Consider the following 8,247-nt stretch of genomic DNA (forward strand, 5'->3'; position numbering starts at 1 on the left):
TTTATATTTTCAATATATTTATAATACTTACTTAATTGTTGTTTTTATTTTATGAAAGACATATTGCAACGTTTTTTTTACATAAAAGTTTTTATAGAAAATATTTAATAATGTTAATATAAGTTAAATAATAATAAAAATAAAAATTGTAATTGATTCTACTTTAATTTTTACGAATTCATATATATTAATTTTTACAATTTATAAATTTAAAAAAATTTGCGGGAATGGATGATAAATGTCGGACCAATCACAAACCGGGGAGAAGGTGGCCAGACTCTTATTAGAGGGTCACTATAGAACTCTTGTTCCCTCCCCCCCCCTGGTATAAAGCGCCCGTGGTACGGTGGTAGGACACCCGTGTGGTTTTAGTGGGTAGACCCTTCGTCCGTTAGGTCGGAGGGAGAGTCCCACATAACTCCGTCCCTCTCCCCGGAGGGCGGAGTATGCGTAACGCATTTCCACACGTTAAAAAAAAAAAAGGAGCACCCACCCCCTTGGACAAGAAAGGACAGGCTATCAGGATAGATAAGAAGTTTTCTCTTAATCAAAAGGAGGAAATTAAAGAAAGTTTAGAGAGAAAGAAATCCTTCAGAGCTGGAGGACAGAGGAAGAGATACATTGAATCATCTTCTGATTCCGATCACATGGAAATAAGTGATCAAGAGAGTCGAAAGCCCAGATCGGGGAAAAAGACTAAGGTAGAGGAAACGGACAGCTCCGCTCTCCACCATGATCAAGATTGGCCCCCGGTAACATGGTGGAAATAGAAAGGTGACCCATTGCGCATAATGGCGGAAGCCCATGACTTCAACCAATCAGAAATTGAGCTCATTTGCGGCGGGACTATTCAAACGTGAAATAAAAAGAACGTAGCAGTTTATTGATTTTTATTAAATATTTATTAAGTATAAATGAAAATTATGTTTATTAATAAATGAAACCATAACAACAATAAAATGTAACCATAAAACAGCAAATAATTCTTTCTCTCTTTCTGTAATATCAGCTATGTAGATTACTTTCCAAAACGTTCCCTCCAAGCAAAATTTTACTCGAAATATATAATACACGTAAACATATTATATCGAGTAAAGTTTCCCTCGAAGGGAACGTTTTGAAAAGTAGTCTACATAACGAAAACTTATATAAGTTCTTTATTACACATATGTTTCGTTTTTTTATATTTTTTTTTTAAACAATTGTTTTCTTTTATAGAATTATTAATGCAGCGTAGGCGTATATATGTTCGCGTTCGTATAAAACAAGCAATTACCGTCTCTGGAAAAGAAACTTTTTTGCAGACTATTGCACTTAAATTGTCAAAAATTAAGCAATTTGAATTAAAGGTGTCGCCATGAAATTTAATGAATTCTTCGTTCATAATAATGGCTGCTGCTTGAAAATCTTTACTGGGATATATGCAATTTCCTCTAGATATATAGGATAATCAATCATTTCTAAACGGAAGACTCGCAGTAGGCACACCTAAGTCAGGATATTTGTGGCGAAACTTATGCGCGACGAATCCAGCCACATAAATTAATGCTTCTTTTTCTATCGTCTGCATGGATACAAATTTTTCAAATTCTTCTAACAATATTAAGTCATCTGCGCTTGGAGTGAAATGGGATAAATTATTTCCTAGAAATTCACAGAAAAATGAAAGGTTAGGATAATAATTACTGAAGGAATGCTGTATGAAGAAATCTTTTATGAATTAATATAAGCATTTAAAAAATTTACAATCTGATTTATTATATATAATCACTTATTCAATTTCATTTGTATAATCATTACTTCGTATAATTTCATTGACACTTCATTTAATTTCTTTTAATTTTATTTAGTTTTATTTCATTATAGATTTAAGATTGAAAGCACTCAATTGGAAAGCACTCATTCATATTCCTTCATTAAACCTTTGTACACACATTTTGCAATTGGGAACGCAACACGTAGACATATTGTATAATGGCTGTGTTCGGAAATGCACTGCCAGTGCTGGCAGTATTAAAAATTCGTTCGGTTATTAGTTGGCAGTATACTGTGATAGCGTCTAGTTACATTAATGACGTCATAAACATCAGCCATATTTGCACTGCGATCACTGTAGCTGAAAGCTGCAGTAGTCACAGTGTAAATATGGCGTCGCACATGCAAGATGTAGAACTGTTTGACGATGAAACAAATATAATATACACAATAAGTTTAAATAAAAAAAATGCACTTAAAGCGAAAAATGGTAAATAAAATATGTATACATATTACTTTGTGTGTATAATACTAATAGTAATAGTTTAATTATGTTCATTTATATTTATTAAGTATAATTAATTTATTTATATGTTTATATTTAAATGTGTATGTATATATACAGGAATATATGTGTATTCTTTGCAGATTTACAATATGCTGCTACATTATTAGCAGAAGCAAATTAACTATATTATCATCATTTATATCTCTAATAATTATAATATCATCTATAAAATCTCCACGTAATAGACATATATTATGCAGCACACAGCAAGCAATAATATATCTTGGAATTAAATCTGTTCGTTTCATATGGAGCTTATCAAGCAAACTGCGAAACCGTCCTTTCAACAAAGCAATAGCTCTTTCTATCATCATACGAGCTGAAGATAGGCTAGAATTATATGTAATTTGTGCTGCAGTTAGATGGCCATTATTTTTGTAAGGCACCATGACATGTTTCTGTAAAGAATATGCTGCATCACCAATTATATGGCTGTCTTGAGGAAAATAATCGTCTGTGCACATTTCTTGAATACCACTTAATCTAAATACACGCATATCGTGTACACATCCAGGTTGTCCTGCATAACAATGTATGAATTTTAATGTAAAATCACACACAATCTGAAAAATATACAAAAAAATTTACAAATTTGTATAAATTTAGTTATAATTATTTTTATATGAAATTATAAATTAGATATTTTACTTGTAATTGTATTGAGTGATAACCTTTTCGGTTAATATAACTTTCACCATGTTGTCTGGGTTCAGCAATTTTTATGTGTGTGCCATCGATGGCACCTATAACTTTTGGAAATTTATATTTATCTGCAACATGTATCCATGTATTTGTAGCTTCTTCTTCATTTGGCCACTTAATGAACTGAGGTGCTAGAGCATAAAGAGCTCTACAAACTTTTCTAATTATAAGCCATGCTGTTGCGCGTCCGACATTAAAACGATCACAAACAGATCTGTTATAAAATATATGTATTGTAAAAATCTATTATTTTACTACATTATATATTTACACATTATACATATATATATTTCATTATTTTTTATATTACAATTACCTGTATGAGTCTGGTGTTGCAAATGTCCATATTGCAATCAATAGTTGTATTTCTGGATGAATTGTAAAACGACCGGATCTATTTGATTGCCTTTCTAATCTAGGCGCAACTAAATTTAATAAATAATTAAATACATCACGTGACACTCTGCAATTAAATATATTATCTTTATAATAAATACTAATTAATTTAGATAAATCTTTATTTTCTAAGCATTAAAAAAATAATACAGGCCCGATTTTTCATTATCCGGTCAACTTGCGACTTAAACTTAACCTCACTTTATGATAATATAAAAATTGTAATTTTTTTAGTTATCATAGGTTCGGAATTCTATCATTTAAATTACATTAACTATTATTTAAATTACATACCGAAAATGACTTTTAAATTCAATATCTGAATATTCATATATTGTATTAATATAATTTCTAATTCTCGGTCGTCGATCAATCTTTGGAAAAAAGTCTCCGTCCGAAGAACTACTACTGTCACTACTAGTATCAATTATAGCCTCTACTATAGCTACACATATTGACATTTTTGTTTTCTTATCCATCGTAATATAATTATTTACAACAATCTCGCTAACAATTAACATCAGCGATTGCTGAAACTACTGCAGAAGCATTCGTTTATACACTGTAACATTTGTACTGGCAGCAAAGATTTAATTTTAGAATGACTATGGCAGTACACTGTAATGACGTCATTTTTGCAGTACTGCCAGTGAAAACCGAACACAGCCAATATATTCAATAACTAAACTAGTCGAGTCGCGACGTACGATACGACACAGCTGACTGTCGGCCATATTGAATTTCTGTAAATGAGCTCAAAATTTGATTGGCTGCCATTGCGCATCTCCCGGAATGGGTCACCTTTCTATTTCCACCATACCCGGTAATTGCTCCGGCGGTGGGTGGTCGTGTAAGAATACTGGACGATAAGATTCTACCGCATGAACAAAGGATCCCTGTGGAGAGTTTGGCACCGTACTTGGAACGGCGTAAATCCAAACACGAAGGAATAATAAAGGACAGAACAGCTAACAGGGAGAATACAATAGACTCCCAAAAAGGGACTGACATCAGGGAACTTGTAAGAGAGGTGATTAAAGAGGAACTCAAGATCTCCTCCAAAGTCAATAGACCAAGCTCTAGAAAGGACGATTCTTTGGTTAGTATGGCAACCCTAGACAAGGAAAGGAAATTAGTAAACGCGGATAGAGAAAGATCCAGATCAAGAAGAGAAACAGCGGTAATTAGAGATCGATCGGCTTCAAGGAAAGAGGACCTTCTAGACTGGAGGCTGACGGTCAATGGAGTAAGGTAGTGGGACGCAAGGCAGCCAAGACCCAACAGAAACAGAACGTTTCGACTCCTCCTCAGAAGCCGGGAGCGACTGTTAAAAAGAGGAAGCCTCCTAAGACAGCGGCTGTTCAGATATCCGTGGCCGAGGGTTGCAGTTATGCCGACACTGGCGAAGGAAAAGATCAAAATTGAGGATTTATGCATCACGGAGATGCGACCACGAAGGGCTAAGACTGGTGCCTTTATCATCGAGATCCCGACACGACAATACTCAGAAAGCTGACGAGCTAGCCATGAGGTTGCAGGAACTATAATAAGGCTTGGGAGATCTAACGAGTTAATTTAATTGATAAAATAATGATAAACGATCAAATTTTCCTTCTAGCGAGTCGATGTAGAAGAGACAAAGGAAAATCACGCGCTTGGCTTATCTTTGGGGGAGAGGTAATCACCCCGAAAGAATTCGTAACATAAACTAACGGTTCTGAAGTCCCCTTTCGAAACTCAAATTTAAAATGAAAAAGAATCTCTCAAGATTACAGAATCGCATCCCATGTTCAACTGTAATATACAATAAATATATATATATATATATATATATTTTATAAAGATTATAACTATAAAAGTATGAATATAAAATATTTCAGTGAGCAGAACATTACAATGACATATGTTTAGAAATTATTAAGTTAGGCCATTTGTTTTATGTTAATATAGCATAATTATTGTATAACAAAACAAAAATTACATTATCAAAATAATATTATCCTCACTGGAGTGTTCTACTTTAGAAAAGTACAAGTAGCGCAATCTCTTACAAACTAGGGGAAGTACGTTCGCTATTATTTTTACCGGCGGACGTACAGTAGTCATACTTATATCATTTTTACAACTTACTTTTACTATTTACAATCCTTATGGGTACTTCAAACACTCTTATCACCCTTAACAACGCAAACCTCTTTCTCATGACTATATTTACAATGAGTGCGCCCTAGAATTAAATACATGGGAAATGAAAATAGAATTAATACCTTTTCTACGAAAGATGATCTTCATGACATAATTCGCGTAATTAACGGTAAACTTTTCCGGAACTTACTTTTGTCCGAAATAAAAATCTGTGAACGCTATAGCGCTTCAAAATCGTTCATCTTTCGTGATAAATCAAAATCATAAAAAATGTTAAATATTCTCGAAAATGGTATGGCCGTCATCGTGAACGTTTTTTACCCTGCCTCCAGTGATCTTGTTCGCGGTTCTCGCGTTTTTTGGAAAACTAATTTTTTCTCAGTAAGCGAAGCTATTATCTACTTCAAACTTACAGGATACACTGGTCATTGAGAAGTGCGTATCGAGAGCCTATCGCCGTTCTTGACGAAATTAAACAAAAGGTGCGGATAGCTCTGTCTCGCGTATCCGAGCTCTGAGACTGACGCTCTTTAGAATCTATGCTTAAAAATTGTTCCCGCGTCAGGGAAAATTATCACAATGAAAATAAATTCAAACTTGTCACTAATATCATTTAACAGCTCTAATTGGCTGAATACTTAATCAATCTTAATATAACTTTACTCACATAATGTCCTGGCGTTACTTTTTCATAAAAAATTATCAAACTGTCGAAAATAAAATATTTAACTTAACCTATTTTTTTTACAGGTATTTAGAGCTATAGTATGCTCGCAATTAAGTCCCCTTTCGCATGGAAGACTTATATTAATATATAACCAGGAATAAAAGATATAAAATTGTTTTTATCAAATCTCTTTAATATTATATCAACATAGCTAAAACTCAATCCAAATAAAGTATCCTCAACGGATTAACAAAAATAAACTTGTACAACTTTGCATTTGTCAAAATAACATTATATAAATATATATCGAAAACCTTTCTCTGGCACTAACAGCAGTTACTTATTATACTTTGTTTTAAAACTAGGGGAAGATAAAATATTGAAGCTGTTCCAAATCTGGCAACATCTAGCTAGGACGGCTTTAAGGGATTGGAGGGCTCTTCGCCGGGCACGGCCGTCGTCTCCTCGTCTTGAGCGGCTGACTGGTCTTTTTCTGATCGTTGTGTTCCTCCGTCTTGGAGCTCGGATTGGCCATCTTTTAATGTAACCGTCTGACTGCCCTTAACATGTGAATCAAGCCTTTATAGACACGTCTGAATCATTAAATGACGCATCGCAACCATTTCCGAAATTTCGGAGACGGTTGCACCGGAACAGAAGCCAAATATAGATCATTAAAAGATTTTATAATTAACATTAAAAAATCTATTTGTTATAGTCTTACTTATGATAATTGAACAGATAACACTAATCAAAGTTACCTTGGCGTTACCATCCATTATGTAACAGAAGAAATCATCATGAAAACTGGTTACATTGGTATTTTTGTATGAAAATCACACTGCTGAATATCTTTCTGATTCTTTAAATAGAGTTATTGACGAATTTCATTTAGATCGTTTAAAGATTTCAGCAACTATTACAGACTGCGGAGCAAATATAAAACTTGCGGTTGAGAAAACAATTGGAAAACACAAAGAATTGTTTTGTTTTGCACATATTTTGTCCCATATTGTACCAGATGCTCTATCCAATATTTTTCATGCTCAAGAAATTATTAATAAAGTAAAGAACATTGTTACAGTTATAAGAAGAAGTGTTGTCGCATCCGATAGATTAAAAAGTTTGCAACTGCTTGACAGAAAAACCGAAGGAACAGTGTTAAAATTAATACAAGATGTACCTACTCGTTGGAATTCAACATTTTATATGTTAAATAGATTTCTTGAGCTTGAATAATATGTTTATCCGGCAATATCAAAGTGTAATAACCCTCCAGATATGTTAAAACGTGATGACATTCAGGTATTAAAAGATTTAGTATCGCTTATGAAACCGATTGAAAACGTTATTACTGAAATTAGTGGACAATCATATCCAACTTGCAACGTTATTATATCTTTAGTGTATTGTATGAAATGTATAATTCATGATAATAGACCTAGTACAGAGATAAGAATTGTATTCAAAGAAAATCTTCAATCAGCGATTGAAAATCGATGCAAAAATTTTGAAAATAATGAAATAATGAGCATTGCCACAATACTTGATCCTCGTTTTAAGAAACTACATTTTGAAAAAGCTTTAGCTGCAGGAACTACAGTATCAAGAATTGAATTGTTACTAAAAAAAAATACAACAAAAAAAACATTAACGAATTAAATATCGATCTCACTAACGAAAACTATGATGATATATGGAATATTCACGATTATTTGATACCAAAGAATAATAATAATTCAAATGAAGATTTAACCGAATTAAGACAATATTTGCGCCAAGCAGTCATTGAACGTAAAAAAGATCCTTTCCAATACTGGAAATCGGTAAAACATACTTTTCCATTGCTGTATGAGCTAGCAATAAAATATATCAGTATCCTTGGTACTTCAGTACCATCCGAAAGAATCTTTTCTCAAGCTGGTAATATAAAAACCAATGAACAAAGTAGATTAACTGGTGAACATCTAAATATGTTGTAATTTCTTAGTTCCCTTGCTTTCGAAGATTGGAA

Source organism: Cyphomyrmex costatus, unplaced genomic scaffold (genome assembly GCF_001594065.2).
Source record: "Cyphomyrmex costatus isolate MS0001 unplaced genomic scaffold, Ccosl1.0 scaffold536, whole genome shotgun sequence".
NCBI classification, from domain to species: Eukaryota; Metazoa; Arthropoda; class Insecta; order Hymenoptera; family Formicidae; genus Cyphomyrmex; species Cyphomyrmex costatus.